The 20,779-nt window shown below is 39.0% G+C and overlaps 1 pseudogene; it reads left to right on the top strand.

Annotated features, from left to right (window-relative positions):
* The first annotated feature begins 2,857 nt into the window (after nucleotides 1–2,857).
* LOC148414143 (uncharacterized) lies at nucleotides 2,858–3,928 on the top strand (annotated as a pseudogene).
* Nucleotides 3,929–20,779: the final 16,851 nt, after the last annotated feature.

Genomic DNA, 20,779 nt, shown 5'->3' with positions numbered 1-20,779 from the left:
CTGTCAAACTCCCAAAATGGTGTGAACTAATCTGAAAGCCCATTTTGAGAGTGACGCAAGGATTAATACAGTGATCCCTCGCTACTTTGTGCCTCACCCAACGCGCAATCAATGCATCATAGACCCCCCCCCCCCCCCCCCCCCCCCCCCCAAAAAAAAAAAAAAAGCTATATTGCAGAGAGGACACAGTAACTGTACAGTTATCCCTTTTTGTTTCAATCCCCTTCTTGGCTGTAGTCTCACGGAGATCAACGGTTGACCTCGTATTAGCGGCACCTAGAAGTCCAATTAGAGTGAAGCCTGTAGCTGACCAAACGTGATACCAAGCATAGTTTACACTTGAAATCCCAATTTATTACAAAAAGAAATTTAAGTAACAGACTTACAACTCTCTCTTTTGTGGGCACCCCTATCTGTCTGCTCTTGCTTGCGTGTGAGTTTCATGAGAAGGCACAGACAATTTTTTGACCAGCGCACCTGCACTCCTACAACACATGTGATTGGCTCCCTGTGCAACCATCGACCAATGAGGGCAGGAGTTGTAATCTATTCCCACCTGGGAGTTGAATCTACCAGGAATAAGTGAATCGCAGTCGTGTCTAACCCTAACCTTTCCATGCATCTCCCCAGCTGCAGTGCTAACTCGGACACGTTGTGGCAGCGTTAAGCCTCGCGGGTCTGTGATCTTGTCCATCCTGGCTGCTCAACTCGCCCAACCATTACCCTAACAGCTGCCTATTTTTGCCCTTCATTCGCAGCTCTGTGTTTGTTGAGTATATTTTTTTCATGAAGAAAAACTATGTTTTACACATCTGTCAAAGGGTTGGGCTTTATTGCTGCACTATTCTAATTTCTTAAGTTTCATAAATAAAGCTTTTGTGATATATCACTATAGGTGCTGGTTAAATTTAGTATGTGTGGTGAATCAAACTAAAATTGACAAACAGGAAAAAGTAAGAAAAATTATAGAACAGACAATTCGAAAATATTTTAAGATTTGTCCTTTTTCAATTTATTTATTTTCTAAATTTAAATAATCTGAATAGAGAATTATTTGGAAACAATATCAAATAAAAGTAACAGAATTGGACCCAGAATTGTCCAAAATCAAACAATGCCCAACCCTACTTACAACCTGGTTTTCGTGGAAAACAATACATGTAAAATTTTCAAAAGAAAGAAAAAATCATTTCGAAAGAAAAAAAATTATAATTGTTTTTATTTGAAAACATTTTGGTGCCTAAATAGATTAATTCTGAAATTATCCTAAATTAATTTTCTAATATGTGATAGGCTGTAAATGACTGCAGTTCAGATCAAAATTACAGATAAAAAATAATCATTATAATTTAAAGAAACTAAATCTGCTCCTTGTGCGGAAACGTGTAATAAATTTTAGTGAGAGAAGTGTGGAATTGGTTGATAATAGACTACCCTATTATATCATTTCAGTTATTAATCTAATCCTATCCTGTGGCTGGTCTTGCTAGGTTATAGCCTCATCCCTGCCACATCCTACTCACAGATATGATAAATGACCATCATGATAGGTAGTATGTCCTCCCCCCCCCCCCCCCCCCCCCCCAACCTGATAAGACCCTGGCAGAGAAATGAAATCCAGCCTTTACGGAAACATTATGATTTATGGATTGGAATCATGACAACAGTTGCCTGCACTGTGTCCACAAGCTCTCTTATCTCTAAGTGGTCCTATATATGTGTGTGTAAATGTGTGTACATGTGCATGCCTGTTCACATCATACAATGAGTGGATGATTATGCTCTACCTTTATTTTTCGAATTATAGTTTTTGGATTTGTGAAGCCAGAGTTTGTCTTCATACAAGCATGAATTTTTAAGCACTTTCTAAATTCAAAGATCCATTTTGACTTTTGTAATAGAATAGAATAGAATAGAAAACTTTATTGTCATTGCATAACAGATATACAACAAAATTGAGGGTGCTGCTCTGGTTGGTAAATTTTAAAATTATTGTTACTATAATGATAAAAATTGTTATTTTCAACATGTTCTTGTTTGGTTGTTATTCAGAGCGTTAATAGCATCTAGGCAAAAAGCTGTCTGAGTCAATTTTACCGTTTTTGTTTTTTTGGGGCTTTGTTTGTTTTGTGAGGCCTGAGTTTTGTCACTGACAATGTTCCTTGCTCTGCTCGGTTGGTGAAATCTGGCAATATCATGGGGGGGGGGGGGGGGGGGCTAGAGAGCATTCAGTGAATTTCTGTGCATTGATGATGACCCTCTATTGCTTTCCTCATGGCTGCAGTGGACATTGTGATGCAAAACGCAAATACGCATGATGAGTGCACTTCGATGACATGCAAAAATGACACATTAGGGTAACTTTAGGTTGAAATATTTACATAAAAGAAAAGATAACTGCCCTTTTCTTTCTTTCCTTTTTTTTTTTTTTTTGCTCTTAACCAAGAATCTCGACTGTTTTACTTTCATCAGTGTAAAATTCCGGGATTTACACATTTATTTACAAGAAATTTCAGCAGCTCTTTGTTTTGTGCCGGCCGCCATGTTGGATTTTGTATTGATACACAACGGTGCATGTTCTAACGCCGAATTTACATGGAAACAGGATGAAATCATCATGTTTTACTGCGTACAAGCAGGCAGGCGTAGATCAAGGTAAATATTGTAATAGGTAGTTACTTTTGTCCTCCATACTGAATTAAACCATAGCATATTGTAATGTACAAATCCTTTGACCTTTACCTTGCTGAGAGAGCCTTCTTGCATGATAGCTTTTCTACGCTAATGTTGTCCTGTCCAACTGAATTGACTTTGCATGCTTCATACATAATAAAAAACTATATATGAGCTGGAGAGGATGAGAACAGCCCAATTCTCAAACCTGAACGTACTGGCCTGCTGGGAGAACTACAAGTCGGTCATGACCGACTACAAGTTGACCTAGAAGGTGCTGGGGCCCTCCTCTGTCGATTAGCAGAGTCCCGAGTTTGTCACAGGGATCACAGGGCACGGTCGACGTCCTGGAGATATTCCAGAGGATGATCTCCGTGATGAACGTGCGCGGACAGGGGCAGGACGTGCACTGAAACGACAAGTACCGCTGCATGCTCTGGCATGCAAGGGCAGGGGGTGACGAGGGCGGGGAAGGAGCCATCGAGGACCACGCAGGTTGTTTTGACATGCAGGTTGAGCTGGACCCCACCAAGGCAGAGGAAAAAGAGGCAGACAAGGCGATCCTGGCCGAGATTCCCAGGAAGCTGGCTGGCGACCAGCTGGACCTGTCAATGGACCAGTTGTTCTTCGTGCCAGCTACCTGGCCAGGAAGGTCCAGGGCAACTCCTCTGTGGCTGAGTGCCACAAGCAAAAGCTTACCCAGAAGGAGAATATAGAGATTACCGACCTACCCTCTGTGATGTTCGACGCCTTGGTCGAGCTGGAGATGTGCCGGGCGGTCCTAAAGCATCCATTTCTCCCCACGACTGCGATTCACTTATTCCTGGTAGATTCAACTCCCGGGTAGGAATGGCCTACATGGCATCCTTCGGGATGTCGTTGTGGGACTCACAGAAGTGCAGGGAGGACAAGAAGGTGCAGGGGGTGAGATTCCTCTCCCTTGCCATGCGCCACAGGGACAGGTTCAGGCACCTGCTGGAGTTTCTGAGGGCCTCAGACCCAACCTTTTAGGAGGTACAGGTACCAGGAGGGGCACAGTCTGCCAAACACAATCTTGCCGCACATCAGCAGGCCCCTCTTCAACTGTTTTGGTGCCAACGTCTACAAGGGCGTGACTTCAGAAGCAAGGAAGACCAAGGCCTTGGAGCAGCAAACCAGCAGGAAGAGGATCAGGGTCAAGGAGGGTTTGAAGGAGACGGTGAGAGACAGGAACTTGTACATGTCCAGAAAGCTGACCGGGGCCCACAAGTCATAGGCCAACAGGCTAAAGTGATTGTTGATGGGTTAGGGTTATAGTGTGCAAGATGTTTTAAGTCTTTGAAAAGGTGCACCATAGAAGCCCCCTCCCACTTGTTATTCGTTTTAATTGAAAAAGTGGTGCAAGTATGGATGTGAATGAAGCACCACCATGTTTTAAAAAGGCCTTAAATACAATGTAACAATAACTTTCTGGCATACAAAACTGACGGTCTGGTTCTGGTCCATCTTGAATTTCTATGTCCAAGGTCTGAATGATTTTGATATGAGATCTCCGTATTTCCCCTCTATAGTCACAATCTAAAGCAGCGGGGCAAATGCGTCCGCTACTGCCGGGTGCTGGATTAAATACGTGTACACAAATAAATGATACTGTCTGGCAGGACTTGAGATCTGCAGATAAGGCGATGACACCCAATTAGATTCACAGGTGAACCATTCACCATCCTTCAAGCTCAAAATGTATGCTAATGCCCCAAAAAGTGGACCTTTTGCTAACCCTTTCGTTCCCATTGAATTCTTCGATTGTAAGGATTGTATGTATTGAATTTAGCGAGCCAACTTTTCCATCTGACGAGGCATTTGGTCACTACACCCACCTTGCGCCGTTTTCTAATTTTTTTCAACAAGATTTTGGACATCTTCACTTTTTGAAATTCGTTCTCGAAGAATGAGCCTTCTATATCCTCACCATCATAATCTTGGAGTTTCTACACAGGGGGTGTATGCCATAAATATTCTTTTATTGGTGTATATTCCGTGTAGCTTTATTCATATTTTTTGTCGAATGTCCCTCCCAATTCTAACACCCGCACCAGGACTCCTTTTGCAAAACGGACTACAGATGTCTCTTTCCCAAACGGTATGTTACCATATAGATGTTTGAAAACCTGATCAAAATTCTCCGTGTTGTATTGTAAGGGTGTCATCCAAATACTTTGATGGTAACTTTTGCTGTAACTTTTCAGAAAATCTTGAATGTCTGTGTTGCGGAGTGTGTTTTTTGCTGTGAAATAACTTCACATTCTGTTCTTCATTGTCCTGTTAAAACGTTCCACAGTTTGAGCCTTCAGATTTCTGGCCATGGCAAAATATGTAATTTTACTTGTAGATTTCTGAATGCTGTATCAGACTTCGAATGGCAAGGTACCGGCACAGTGGGGTTGTTTCATCACTTTCTCAAGACAATCAAAAATGTTGGTCGCCGAAGCAAAATCGAACAATATTGCCTCAGCCATGCTTTTCACTCAAGCAGGCTAAGTCTCGAGTTTTAACAGCCTTAATACATAGATCAAGGCAGGTAGAAAATTTGCATTTCAGAGCTCTTTTATGATAACAATTATGTGGTTACCGAAGTAATACCGCTCATTATGTACTTCTAAAAGCATATCTTTTCAAAACTTCCCCCAGCAAATGTGCCATCATGTGTTGGGGACAGTTAAATCTTTGTAGAGCCAACCTGCCCTGGGGAGGGTTCAAGCAAATAAGGTGATCCTCCTTCACAGGTTCCTCTGCTTGGCCCCTGGTTGTCAGTAGCCGGCTCTGCTGACCCACCCACAATGTCCATCCTAACGAGATTGTCTGGCTGGCGACTCGGGCAAATATTTCACAGACAGTGGTGTGTAGTTCCATCTGAGTCTGCTCCAAAAGGCTAAGGGAACCCTGAACCATGCACAATGTCACCTGAAAGACTTCTCCAGCAGCTGTCTTCCTCCTCCACCATCACTGGGCGTGGCAGGATTCTGTGTGAAGTACAACCCCCCTTGGGTAGTCGCCTTGTCGGAAGCAATGAAGGATGGACGCCTAGAGCCAAAAGGTTTGACCACCCCTGGTCTATATCCTAAAGGTGTTTTCCAGAAAAAACTAAAGGACTAGGGGTTCTGTACGTGTACGTTTACTCACTGACTCATTCACGTGACGCAGACAGATCGGTATCATTGCATATGCTGTATTGTTTTTCATCCAAGTTCTGCTGGGAGTGTTACTGTGTGTCATATTTCCATGGTCCAATGTATGAATTTACCAACTGTGGAGGTCTCCACTCTCGTCTCCTTCTCTCAGATTTTAATTTCATATGCTTTGAAAGCACACATGTAATGGAAAAAAAATACTAGAATGTAAAAAATATCAGTAGCCCTATATCCACCCTAGATGTGGTGGAGCAGTTGTACTAAACACGCCTCGACGGCATTATGTGGACATTGGCGACAGTACCTCACCCTGACCAGGGTGACGATCCCATGGGGTCTCTTCCAGCTATCCGGGATCACAGCGGCAAACGTTTGCAACCTAGAACGAATCCTGACGAGTGCAACATCCACTACCTTTGTTGAAACTAACAAATGTTTGTTCTTCAGTGTTAAAGGTGTGTGGTATTTATTTAATCAACAGTTGATGAGCCCGATGTGTTTCTTCGCATTCAGCTGAGACACCCACAGAGCTCAAAAGCAGAAAGAGGCATGAGTTTTCATAATTTCAAGGCCTCATTTTACATGCTTGCTAATGTTATTAATCATTCAAATTTGTCAGGGTTGTTAACACTTTGTGCAGTGTTAAATTTAATTTAGAAGGCATTCATTTTCACTTTAAATGGACTTTCCAATTTGGAATATATTTATTTTCTCAGTTCAAGGGTTTTAAACTAGTTTTACTCCATTCCTATTATCCTTTTACTATTATTTTTTTTTCATCCTTTCTCTATTCCTTGCTTACGCTTTTGTCTCACATCTCCGGTCTCTTTTTACCCAGTGCTCACAATCATGATGCTCTTTTTAAAGAACGTCCACAAACTCTGCTACTGTTACATTTCCAACAGTCTCCCTCTTTGTTTCTTTTGTTATTGGATCCCCCAATAAGTCTTTTTATTTCATCGCATTTTGGACTCCTGCACACATTCTATTCTCACCAGTTCCTGTGCTGTCTCAGCCGTTCTTCCCTCCCTCTGCCTTTCTAATGATACAGTGGCAGTGTTTCTAATCAGGGATACAAAGACCAAATTAGTAGCCGTCTGATCCCCTCTGCTCTCTCATCAATCGACTGTAACTGAATGGAAGGCAGCAAACCTCAACCAGGAGAGACAAAAATGAATATTTAGTACGCTTGCCTAACCTGGCAATTCAAATGGCCTTTATGTTCTGTGACAAATGTCAGTCTACTTGAGAGTGGATGAGCGTTTGTGGATATTTGAATCTGACAGGGCTGTGGCAGCGGATAAATGGAAGACAATTGGCTATATGGCAGTAATCATGAAAACATTCAGGTGTCTTATCTTAGCAGTGGTAGCTGACAACCATTCTTACACATCCACCGAGAAACGCACACACAAACACCCCTGGATGTTTTTCTCTGATCCAAATTCAATAAGACCGCCATCCACCCTGCAGAGCAATGTGGCACTGCCCCCATGCATGACAGTATCAATTCAATCACCCAGGGAATGGATCCATATTCAACTCATATAAACTCATACACAGGACTACAAGGGGCTGCTGCTGTGGCCAATGCAAAAGAAATGTGCATTTACGCTGTTATAACATTCATTTGGGTTTGGGACTTCAAAACCATTCAGACTCAGGCATTTGTTGCTGTCACATCACATTATCCATAAATCAGGCCTACGAAATATCAATTCATTTCCAAGCAAAGCAAGAAATACAAGTGAAAAGCGACCAATACACATACAGTATCACCACACGTGTAAAGAAAGGGAACACATAAGAAAAAGCGACTGCTGAGAGGCCCCTTGTGGCCCGGACAGATTTCCAGTCAGAAGCAATCAAATGCAGTGCAGACAATCCTAATTCATTCAATTTCATCCATTGAACTCCTGTTTCCAGGAATCTCACACACACAAAAACACATGCAGCCATCTAAATGAATCCAAACATATGCAAGAATCTCCACAATCATCCATCCATCACATAACCCAAACACTAACCCTTCATTATATTTCATCATTATGTTCTTTATTATACCTTTGCTGTACTTACTTTTCTCTTCATTCATCTCTGCATATGCTTGTTTACTGTTCTTGGCTTGCTGCCCTCATCTGAAGTAACACTTTTGGTTAATGTGTACCAATAAAGCACTCGTTCTGTTGTTCATTACTTTTGATAATAATTTAAGTTAGCTTTTACTTTTGTGTGTTCTCCTGATTTGTAATCTTTGTTTAGTTTCCTTTGGACTACTTACTTAACTTTAAGATTACTAAAATGTAGTATAGGGATTATAATAATAATAATAATAATAATAATAATAATAATAATAATAATAATAATAATAATAATAATAATAATAATAATAATAAACCAGTGATGTACTGGGCCCAAATTTCAGCCCTGGAATTTGAGATGGTAAGAAAGAATATTTGGTGTTTCTCCTGCCGGGTGGACAATTAATAATGTACATACAATACATCTTTACTTGTCTTATCAGTGCTGGAAGCTGCTTTCTTCCCCAACACCATCACCACCCCCTGACCATCACCCTGACTGGCGTTACCAATTCCAATTCCCCGAATAAACCTCGCTAGTACCTATAGGTGCATATACATTTTTTGTGGGTTATTCAGATGTGTAACAGGACAAACCCTCTCTTTTGCTAAAAACATTCTTCCTCAATGCCCTTCTCAGTGTTGTTCCCACATTAGCCTCGCATCCTCTGTGTGTACACAGGCAACCTGCGTCCTCAAAATGTTTCATAACTCAAACATTATTTAGTATATACCATGTTTTCATTCATTTGCATTTGTTTACTGTTCTGAATGGATGTATTACTAGCTGGCAAATTTTAGTGACGTGCCCACAGGAGAGAGAGGTGCAGGAGAGCCAGAGTCACAGTTTAAAGGAAAATAAACAAGACTAGATCACACACTGTACCTGTCATATTTGTGCTATTTGGCAGGAAGACTGCAAAATTATATACTCTTGACTTGATTTTATTTATTGAACATATGAACACAATATCAATAGTCAAATTCAATTCAATAATAAAATTAAAGGAATAAGAAGGAGTTCAAGAACTTATCGGGTCCTACTCCGTGTTTTCGCTAAGTTGTTACATTATATATCAATAGTAGGTATATAGTATTTGTATATAGTATTGTAATATGTCATAAATAAAACAAAACAGAAATAAACACCTCTTCACAATTTTCTACAGAATATCAAATTTTATACATGATTCACTGTTTTTAAATATTTGTTTGAAGACAGTATATGATTCACACATTTTTCGAATCTTTGACATAATTGTTCCATAAATGAACGCTTTTAACAGAGACACACTTTTACTTTTGTTGGTCCTTGTCTTGGACTTTTTAAAATCACTTCTGCCTCTCAGAATATAACATCCTTCTCTTTTTTTAAAAAAAAATCTGAATGATGAAGCAGAGTTGAGTGGTATATACTTTATACATTGTTAGTGCTGTTTTAAATTAAAACAAGTCAAAAAAAAGTTTAATAAATAATGAAATCTGTATATTCTGAATGATTGATCATTCTTATAGCTTTTGTTTTTTGTCTATTGAAAACATGCATAGTGTCTGTTTTAGAGGTATTTTTCCATATTTCTACACAGCAGATAAGTTATGGCAATAATAATGAATATATATATATATATATATATATATATATATATATATATATATATATATATATATATATATATATATATATATATATATATATATATGTTCTGGCTCCTTATGAGCCATTGTACCATTTCTGTTGTTACAAAACTGTTCGTTTCATTCATTTAAAAGTTTGCGTGAATGTGAAAGGACAACCAGATCCTGTTGCCTTGTGCACTTCCTGTTTTCCCATCGAGCAGGAAGGGAATGCTTGAATGGCGACAACTCACTAGTCCTCAAGTCTTGAGCCAAGCACAGCCTGTATGTATATATGTTTGTTATGTTTAGAGTTGTATACGTTTGTTGGGGTTATTGTTTGAATGTTTGTATCATAAAGACGGGGGAAAATCAGTTCGCTTATGGAGATTAGCATCGAGTTAGCGATTAGCATCGAGCTAGCGGATAGCACATTAGCTCGCGACTGTTAGCATGCTTGTCTAACCTCGTGCTATGTCATGCGGCATTCAAGTTACTTTGTTGTATTTTATTTGCCGCAGCATGTAAATAGTTTTTATGTTTTTCTTATTTCAGTTTTACACCTACTTAAAGCACCTAAAGTGATTAAAAAGGGGAAGAATCACCAACAGGTGTCTTTTTTTGGAGGAGTTGACTATCTGCCTAGCTAGCTGAAACGTCAGCGAGGGCAGAATAATATATATATATATATATATATATATATATATATATATATATATATATATATATATATATATATATATATATATTTACACACTGTATTGATTTTTCATATTATTTAATTGGAACAAAGTGTTCAATAACTAAATCATAAGTATCAATTTCTTTTTGGTTTTTGTCATTTTATTTTCTCACAAATGCAAGTGTCACAGATCTGGCATGTTTTGCTTATGGTTTAGGGACGTAAGTAGCAAAAATGGCTGACTGAGACAAAGTCGAGTATGAAATTGTTTGTAAAAGAGGGTAAAATTGTCCATTTGAATACAAGTTCAGCCTTAAAGAGCACAATACACCTTTGCCATATTGGAGCATATTGCAATAGGCTTTCAAGCCACAATACCCAGCACTAATCGTGGCCATTACACAGAGTAATTTAAAACTTGTCTGGGTTCCCTAGGTGTGAAACAGGGGGTCACAACAGGAATAAATCGAGCCCTGTTTTTTTTTATTGCCTTTGGAATGGACATCTGGAACAGGGAAGCTTGAAGGAACCAGATTGTGTGACAACAAAGTAAGTTACATGTACCCATGCAGATTTAAAAAGGGACCTTTGAATATTCCTTCTACGCTCATGAATGTAGGTAAAACAGTGTCACATACTGTACATTCATTTTTGAGAGACTCCTTTAGACATCAGCATGTGATGAAAATAAAATATTCTTCCTCAACAACGGCTGAGTCAAAGTTTTCATTTCCATGCATGTTCATAAATGTCCACAAGACATGTCTTGTGTCCAAGAGAATTGAGTTGAGAAATAAGATATTGAAAAATTGGGTGTGAATGTAGTAAACAAAGCATATTTAGAGTACGATCTGTAAATGTAAATGGGTCATGCATTCTGGAAGTTGCGTCAAATGAGCCTATTATTTGAAGGATTGAAGAATGTGTTAGGAAATTAATACATGAAATGTGGATAATTGACGATCCTAATTGGATTCGTATCCTGGCCACAATGTAAGTTTTAGCTGGAATGAATTAGAGATGAGGAAAAGTGAAAGAGATGATGTCAAGTATTTCAGTAAAGAATTAAGATTGCATGTGTATGAGCCCCAGCAGTGAGCACAATGCGTTCTTATATTATTTGGTTATAGCTCACAAAATGAAATACATATAATCACAAGCCATGCTTGTCAGTGCGGATAACCTGGGGCAAGGAGTGGAGAAATTGTCAATGTTATAAGGGTCCTGTATCAAACTGGTTCAAATATGATGTTTAGAGACATATCTGGTAATTATGTTTCCAGAAAAAGTCTTGAGAAATGTTGACCGGCACTTAGGTCTCATACAAGGGGTTTATTAATAGTATACCATCAGCATAATAACTATATGTGACAATAATTCTCTACAATCTACCATCTATAATATTAATAAAAACAATAATGTGCACTGTATTGATACGTTTAGAAATTTACAGAAGTAAGGATTGTGAGAATAAAAATGTCATGATCTGTCTGTGTTTTGTTGTGGGTTTTGAGTTGTTTAGTTTTAGTTATAAGTTCACTGTGTTTTCCCCCGCGTGTCATTACCTTAATCAACCTCACCTGTCGCCCGTGTGTGTGTCCTCCTGTCAGCTACCCCGCCCCTTGTTCCCAGGTGTCTCGCGTTTTCATTAGTTCTGTTAGTATTTAAGCCCCAGTGTTTTGCCTCATTCCTTGTCGGGTCTTTGTACGTCTTCCCTTCGCCGTCTTGCCTCGCGTTGCCCTCCTTCTCGTGCTGCCTCCCGTTCCTTGTCGCCCCCAGTCAGCTTCAGTTCAACGTTTTGGTTTGCACTTTGTATTTTTCGATTCTTTCAACCCTGCCTGTGTTATTAAATCACCTTACTCGAACCTACCCCAGTCAGCCCTGCATTTTTATTGGTTCCGCCTTTCCCACATCCCGCACCTCCTCAAACCGCCATGCCCCGTCGTGACAAAAAATACTTTGTAACATATTAAAGCTACAAAAATAAGGCGGTTAAGAGGAACTTCAGAGATTCTTGATCGTGAGCATAAAATGATACTATTAATATAATGATGATGATGAGCGTACTAGCAAGGATAACTGAGACGTACTCTAATGTGACACACACATGTGCTTTAAGTACATGATTCCGGGAGGCAGTGTTGCTTCTGGTCGCCATTTCCCAGCTTGAGGGAGCTGAGCTGAGCACATCAAAAATTGCCATGTCCTGCGAGACGATTAATTAACATAGGCCAAATGTAAATTTAAAATGATGACATTTGGATGGTGTGTTGTCATCCGTAGCTGTTCTTTGTCAGAGGTTGGAACTCTGTCAGCATATTAGTCTGTTGCCAACCGACGTCTGTTTTGCTGATGGACCGACGAATGATGGGAATGCTAAAAAAAAAAAAAAAAAAAAGTTTAAGAAATTTGGAAGTGCAATTTTCATTGTAATTGTTGGGATAGACATTACTGCAACCCTTTTACTGTGATTAAATGTATTTATTTATTAAATAATGTAATAAAACGTACCATTGTTCTGTAAATTCGACTAATCGAGCCTATGACAGTTGTTTACCTGTTGTTGATGAATGTGTACCAGAAAATCAAGTACAGGAAACAACCCCAAAAAAATTACCTGTTTTTAATACTACCATTAGGCATGCACTGCAGGAGTCTGAGGGCCAGGACTGCCAGACTGGCAAACAACTTCTACCCGCAAGCCCCCGGAATCTCCATTAATTCCTTACAAAATAATCTGCCTTTATTGCTTGCACAATTATGGAATGTAGTCTGCTGCTCAGGGATGTGAACAGAATAAGATGTTCATTGTATGGTACAACTATACATATGATAGTAAAGATCTTCAACTCTTGAATTTACTGAAATAATTACTTTGAGGAGGAATAGCCAAGTTAATCCTGAAAGCATTGCTGTATATTTATAGGTGTTTCATTATCAATATGTTTTTGATTGACTTTCCGTGATACCACGAGGAGACTTTGGAACGTTTCCCATAATTTACTTAGGTTTGATGGATCACTATGGGGATTTAAGTCATAGGGCTTGTGAATTAGGAATTTAGAATAGTTAATAATTGAAACCAATACCAAAGTTTAGATGAAGAAACTATAAAGTAAAAATGTAAACTAAGGAAGGATTATATTTCTGATAGATGTTAGCTAACAGGTGATACCTGCTGTAGGCCTTTATGTCACGGTCGGGCTGGACAGGGAGAAAGGGGGGCGTGATGGCGGCAAAAAATACTAAGGTGCAGGCTGGCGAAACAGGACGACACTACGGGCAGGTGGGCACAGGGATACACAGACTAATTGCGACACACATGAATAGCGACCAGGATCCGACGCTAGCTGTAAAAAAAAAAAAAACACTCACACGAACTAATGACTGATCCGCAACAGGTGGGGAGGAAAGAATAAGCAGGTGAAGCGGATTGGGGACACACAAGAGGCAGGTAAACGCAGACAGGTGGACTAAATCAAAACTAACGCGGGGTGACACAAGCGTAACAGAAACAGGAACTATGCAAACGAAAGAACAGAACCCCTCAAAATAAATCCACCAACCAAAATCCAACCAACCATGACAAGTAACAAAAATGTCAATAAAGTTATTCAAACACTGGTGATGAGTTTTTCTTACAGTAGTACTGTTCAGGCTGATGAAGCAATAAATTGTGGATTTGTGTATTTTATTTGCATTTTGTGGAAAGGGTTTCATTGTTTGATGGTTTGTTTTTGCGTCTGTAAAATTTTGTTAACCCTCATCATTTAGGGTTACTTTTTCCGTAACGCGATGGTGTGATACATTACGCACAAAAAATAGTAATATCGTACTCGTTACAAATGAGAGTAACGCAAAAAAACACAGCGAGACCGGAGAAGAAAAGTCCGTGCACAAATCGCACATATGCCCAATACTTCCAGTTTGTCAGCGTTAAAGACAAAAAGAATATACTGTACAGTTGTTTGGTGCACTTTGTGCGCGACATCTAAGGAGCTGTCCACTTCGCTAAAGAGGACTAGTAATTTGACAAACCATTTAAAGAAGTGGCATAGTAACGAAGTTAACGAAAAGAAAACACGTGGAGGATTGCGCTCTCTCGCTCAGGGGATTACATTTGTCGTATGTAGAAGAAAGGCTGCCGCTTCCCACAATGGATTCACCAGCATTTCGAAATTTTGTCGACAAGATCCCGGTCGCAACTAGAAATATTGACAAGGTAAGTTAAAGCTAATTTTCACTGTACAATTGCTATTAATAGTAGTCGATAAATAGTTCTGATCAATGTGTATCAAGATGAAGCATACAAAACTCGTGTTAGCCAGTACATTAAACATCTAAACAATGCTGTAGCTGCTAACGTTAGCTTCACCAAAACCATCGATTTTTGAAACATATGTCTCTAACTTAACTAACTCATCTTGAATTGAATATTAACTTGAATATTAACATTGAAATTGTGAAATGCACTAACTCTTTTTGCCTATTGCATAAACAATGCATCACTATTCTGTGAAGCTAAATTAGAAAGGGTTTACAATATTAAAAAAAATCATATCTTGTCTTTCAAGGTTTTCAATACATTACAGATTAAATGATGTGTACTGGTTTCAGGTTAAAGCCAACCTTTTACTCGATGTGTAATGAATGTAATGAGCTACATTATTATGGCAATTCCATATTTCCAGTTATGGTGGTGAGATTAATATAGAAGTATTGCAATAGTAGTGTAATGCATTACATTTCAAATGTGGTAATATTGTAATGAAACTGATTATTTAGGAATGGCAGTAATAAAAAATAAACAATGCATTATAGTTTTGAAGTAACTTGCCCAACACTGGTACCAAACCAAAACCAGGAATACATGTCCTACAAAATTAAACTCTGGACAAACTACATACCATTAAACAAGGCTGTGGACTTTGACAATAATACAATAAGAGCTGACATAAAACAAAATGGAACTAAATACGAGCCAAACAGATGAGATAACGATTTACCCCTGGACAGTTCACAAAAGATGCTGGGAGCTGTTTGAACGAGAAAGAGAACATGTCACAAACAAACTAAAAGAAACAATGATTCATAGGAAAAGTCAACATGACCATACTAAACAAAACCCAACTCAAACGGGGAAGAATTCCCAAGATATTTTACCCCCCCCCCCCAAAAAAAAAAAAAAAAAGATTTTATATATATATATATATATATATATATATATATATATACATACACACCAGTGAGGAGCATAAGTATTTACACCCTCTGCGAATTTGTAATTAACAAATTTGTAATTAACAATGCACAATTTAAAACATCATATGATGTGATTTTTGAATTTTTTGTGAAAATGTGAAAGGGAGGTGTACCAATCTGTGTTAAAATTCAGTAATCGCTTACTAAAGAGATGAGGATTTGTTAGAGGAAGAATATTAGAAACAAAATGAATTTTAAGAATTGAATACAATTTCTGTTAACTGTTGCACAAAATATTCTTCCATGATTTACTTGATGGTTATGAGACTAAACTTATTCATTTAATTTGTTTAAACTTAGCATGACAAAGTTAGACGAGTTAGTTAATGATAAAACATAAACACTAATATGAATGAGGGTGTGCCTGAGACAGAAGGAAAAACATGAAATTTGGAAATTGACTCCTGTCGGGCAAGGTATGCTAAAATTTGGGTAAAGAGTAGGTTTTTGGCTTTTGAGAAGTTACAGGTGTGATTGAGTGACACCCAAGGAAGTGACAGAGAGAAAAGAAAACTTCACTATGAAAAGCTTAAGAAAACTAATAAAACTATAAAGTACAGGAGAAAAAACTGGGTCACAACGAATCTTAAATTATTGCAGAAGGAAAAATTACATTGCAGAAGGAAAAATTACAAAGTTTTCAAACTTACATTTAGTAGCGTGAGGAATAATAGTAATTGGATCCCAGCCAGACAGTACAATGTTTATGTGAACAAAAATGGGATATTTTATTAACAAAGGAGCACATAACATGCAAGGGCAGATACTGTATTTACATCAATGTATCAACCAAAAACATGACATAAATCAATACAGCAAAGTATCAACATAAGGCAACATTGCAAAAGTCAATGTGAGCAAAATGTAACAAGTTTGATGTTTGACTAAACTTGAGGTCCAGTTTTTTGGATGACCCCGCTAAGTGTAGGTCCCTGGTGAAGAGCCACACCTCGTTACTCGGTTGGCAAGGAGCTCAGTCCTTCGGCGGTCGGTCAGTTCACGATTACACTTAGTGGTATATGACAGGGCCGCCCGGGTGTCCCGCCAGACCTGATGAGTTGAGGCAGATTGTTTATTCGGGTGCAGGCTGAACATGTCTTGTTACTGGGGAGATTGGCTTTAGTCTAAGTCAGAAACACACAAGTTCCAAACACAAGCACGCAAAGCAGGACGACAGGTGTGGGGCAAATCAGGAACAGGAAAGGTCAAGACACAGGCAGGCTTTTCATTAATTACACATACGTACATTATAGCAGCATAGTTCTAAAATGGTTAGATCATCCGCCGTACAGCACAGAGGTTGTGGGCTTGTTTCCGGCTCCCGTCTTTCTGTGTAGAATTTCCATATTCTTTCCGTGATTTCATGAGTTTCCTGCCACATTCCAAAAGTCTACATGGTAGGTGCAATGGACACTCCAATCTGTCCTCAGATGTTTTTACAGTATGTATGATTGTTCCTCTTTCTGTGTCCTGAGAGTGGCTGGCAACCAGCTTAGGGTGTACCACACCCGCTGCCCGAAAAAAGCTGGAATAGGCTTCAACACTCTTGAGACCCTCATGAGGAAAAGCTGTTATGATAATGGATGGATGTTTTAAATTACCGTATTTTCCAGACTATAAGCCACACCGGTATATAAGCCGCAGCAGCAAAAATTGACCATAAAATATCTTTTGCCACAAATAGGCCGCTCTGGACTACAAGCCGCAGGTCATAATATCAGATATGTATGCAAAAAGATGGTGTATGAAAGTTTTAATTTTTTTAAATATATATACAGTTGGCCCCCGATTTATGAACACCCTCTTTTACGAACATTTCGACTTACGAGCGTGGACCGCAGAGTTTTTTGTCCCTCACTTACGCACAAACCTTCCGTCTTACGAACAATCCGACATGCCGGCCATTGTAATCATACATTTATTTTCGCTTTGCTATGTCAACTAATTCAGAGGTTGACGCTCATCACGGCAACGTTGAATGCTATTGCTCTTACAATGTCACAGTCACTGTCTCAGTCACGGTGTCAGTCACGGACTCAGTCACGGAGATGCTATTGGCCGGCGTCACGTCAATCACAGAAATGCCGATATGCTATTGGCCGAACGCCTTTATCTAGCTTGATGGCACAGCTGGTTGGGATGGAAGGAAGGAGAGAAAATGAGTGAAAAACGGAAGGAAGGAATGTTGTGAAGACTTTGCAAACTTTATCTGTTAGACATGGCTTCTAAAATTGCAAGTGGCGGTAAAGGAAGAAGTAAGAGGATGATGACAATAGAAACCAAGCAGGAGATAATAAAAAAAATACGAAGGAGGCGCACGCATAGTTAACCTTGCTCGTGAGTATGGACGTAACCGCTCGGCAATCTTCTAAGGGCAAGACTTTCTTTGCCGGGGGACGGACCTCGCTCGACAACAAAATGGAGAGGCTTCTTCTATTATGGATTAAAGAGAAGGAAATCGCCGGTGATATGTTTTAGTTTGAGAAAAGTTCTTGTTTAAGAAAATAAATCAATAAATTCTGCGGCTTGGTCTCTGCTCACCTCCTTCTCCACTCAGCTCGAGTCACGTCGCCCCAAAGGTAAATGTCATTTTTCCTTTGTATATGTTATTTAATTTAACTGTACAGTAGATTATGTTACTCTTTTTTAATATGCGTATAAAGTCGTGATGTTTTTACCTTAGGTTTTTGCACGCGTTGCACGCATTCACTAATTAACATAGGTTTGGATTGCCCGTCATACGAGCAGTTCAAGTTACGAGCGTAGCCGCTGAACGGATCAAGTTCGTAACACGGGGGCTCACTGTATATATATATATATATATATATATATATATATATATATATTTTTTTTTTTTTTAAATCGTCTACCAACTCTAACATTCTCTCTTTTAACAGCATTCTGTCTCCCATTGTTTAATTGATCAATTAATTTAGTGAACATTACACACACTGCACATAAATAATATATACAATCATAATATTATAAATATAATCATATATACTGTATACTGTATATCAAACACAAACTTTTATACAAGATCTGTATGCCGTCCTCACTCCGAAGCGTCTGATTTTTCGCCAGCTAGACGGCTGGATAACGACGTTTCAAACGACCAGACTGTCTGTCCTTTTGCTCTGCTTTATTTGAACAATGGCCATTGACCATGACCCTCTTTAGGTCGCCGTAAAACTAGAAAAAATAAAACACGTAATCAGCTAATGATACATAGCACCTCTCGAGCTAACAAGCAAGTTGCACAACGAAAAAATACTCTTATTTCCAAGTCTCTAACGATAAACAAAACAGATGAACAGTGTGATCATTTTAACAACTTGCGTACTTACGAACAATTTTCGTCCAAGGAAGAACAAAATAAGATCAGCAATCCTCGAACATTAACCTGTCGTCTCTGCATGCTGCTACATTGGAGAACTGACGTCTACTGAGAAAAACAATATTTCAAAGTGACCCGAAGAGGGTGCTGTACGTCTGTGTACAAATCTAAAACATCAAAGATGGTACTGCACTTCTGAAGGGCAGAATAATCTTATTCAATTTAGATATTTTTTAAAAATATTTTTAAGCTATTTTAAAACTCTTTTTGAGCACAGCCATTGATTCACATTTTTGAAGTTCTATTTCATAGCTGTTCCATAAACGGACTCCTTGAGCAGATACACACAATTGCTTGACCGGTGGGGAAAAAAAACAGTGGATAAGCCGCGCTGGACTATAAGCCGCAGGGCTCATATCATGAGGAAAAAGTCGCGGTTTATAGTAAAAAAAATACGGTAATCTGATTCTTTTTCCACGAATTTTCAAATCGTTGTCATCCAGTCATGAATGTTCATAATAAATCGGGAGGGAAGTAGAGGTTTTGCTCGTAGGTGTGGGCAGTGATACCGGCTTCAATGATCAAATCAAATGTTTTCTTTTCGATGAATTTGACCCACCCTTCATTTGTTCATAACACAAACACATTTAATATTAGTGACAACAGGGTGTGACTGAATAAGTTTTATCTTCCCCACTCCTTAGTGGCGAGTTATAATATTGGTTTTGACTGAAAAGTGTAAATTATGTTTATTAGAGGTGTGCCAAAAATAAACATTTTCATCAGAATTGGGATTCTCATTTACTACGATTTAAATAGATATAACATGTCCCTAAAACAATATTAGGCATAAAATAAAGTCAATCCACTCCCTGTCGGTTCTGTACTATGTCGGAGGCACGCTGTTCCATGACTTTACCACGCAGCCTGTTCTGGAAAGTCAAGCCGGCGCACACGACGCACAATAAGAAACAATTGAAGAAATTCAAATGCACCCTGGCCGCGAATATGAGTGTGACGTTTCATACCGCCGCTAACAACAGTTTGACAATCACTGATCTGATGTTTGTGTAAGCATTATAAGAGGCTTCTCCTTGTCGTGGATCCCAAACACGTTGAAGCCATGATACATATTTTTACCATCTTCTTCCTAATAAATAGATCAACAACCGCAGGAGTAGTGTATCTTTATTTTTCCTCTATTTCTCACAGGTGACTATCCTTGTTCTAAAGCACTTCTCATACTTCCCGTGCACACACGTGAATTAAATGCAATAACACCAGAAACAAATATTTATACAGAACAGAAAGCAAATAGTCCTTAATAAACACAACACAAAACATCAGCATGTTCACAAAATAAAACAAGATAAAATACAATACCTACAAAACAGTATAATAGGGGCTGTGAAAAAAGAGGCTTTTGGCATGCAAACATGTGGGAAACATTGTCATCTAACGGCTTTTAAGGTGGAATTGAAACCTGATATCTCGGGAGCTCGCCTGTGAAACCAACTTCAGCGTTGTGATCGCATCCCACTCTTCACGAAGCTGAGTCTACAGCATACAAACAACATTAGTAGATTCAAACGATTGAAATTCTTCCAAGCTTTTTTTCTTTTTTACTCAGACTCCTCAGCTCTGTGTGCGTGCTCGCCAGGAGTTGTTTACTGTATTCACCGGCGAACTCCTATAAGCAATAGTTCGTCCGACATGTTTTCTGCCCTGCGCTTCAGCGTGGTGAAGAAATTCCAGAAGGTATGCATTGCGTAAATTCTGACCAGTGCGGACACCGCGCGAAGTGACTTGGTTGCCAATCAGACGTCATTTTGACATGTGGAGTCTCGTTGAACTCTCGGAGCGCATCAAGCATAAACCAAGCTGGTTGCTATTTCTTAAGCTTAATGAAGTCTTAACCTTGTGTTTGCCCTCTGGATGACTGAAAATGCTTGATTTGACATGT

Source organism: Hippichthys cyanospilos, chromosome 13 (assembly GCF_059441005.1).
Source record: "Hippichthys cyanospilos isolate Australia breed blue-spotted pipefish chromosome 13, RoL_Hcya_1.0, whole genome shotgun sequence".
Taxonomy (NCBI): Eukaryota; Metazoa; Chordata; class Actinopteri; order Syngnathiformes; family Syngnathidae; genus Hippichthys; species Hippichthys cyanospilos.
This window is presented reverse-complemented; position numbering and strand designations above follow the sequence as displayed.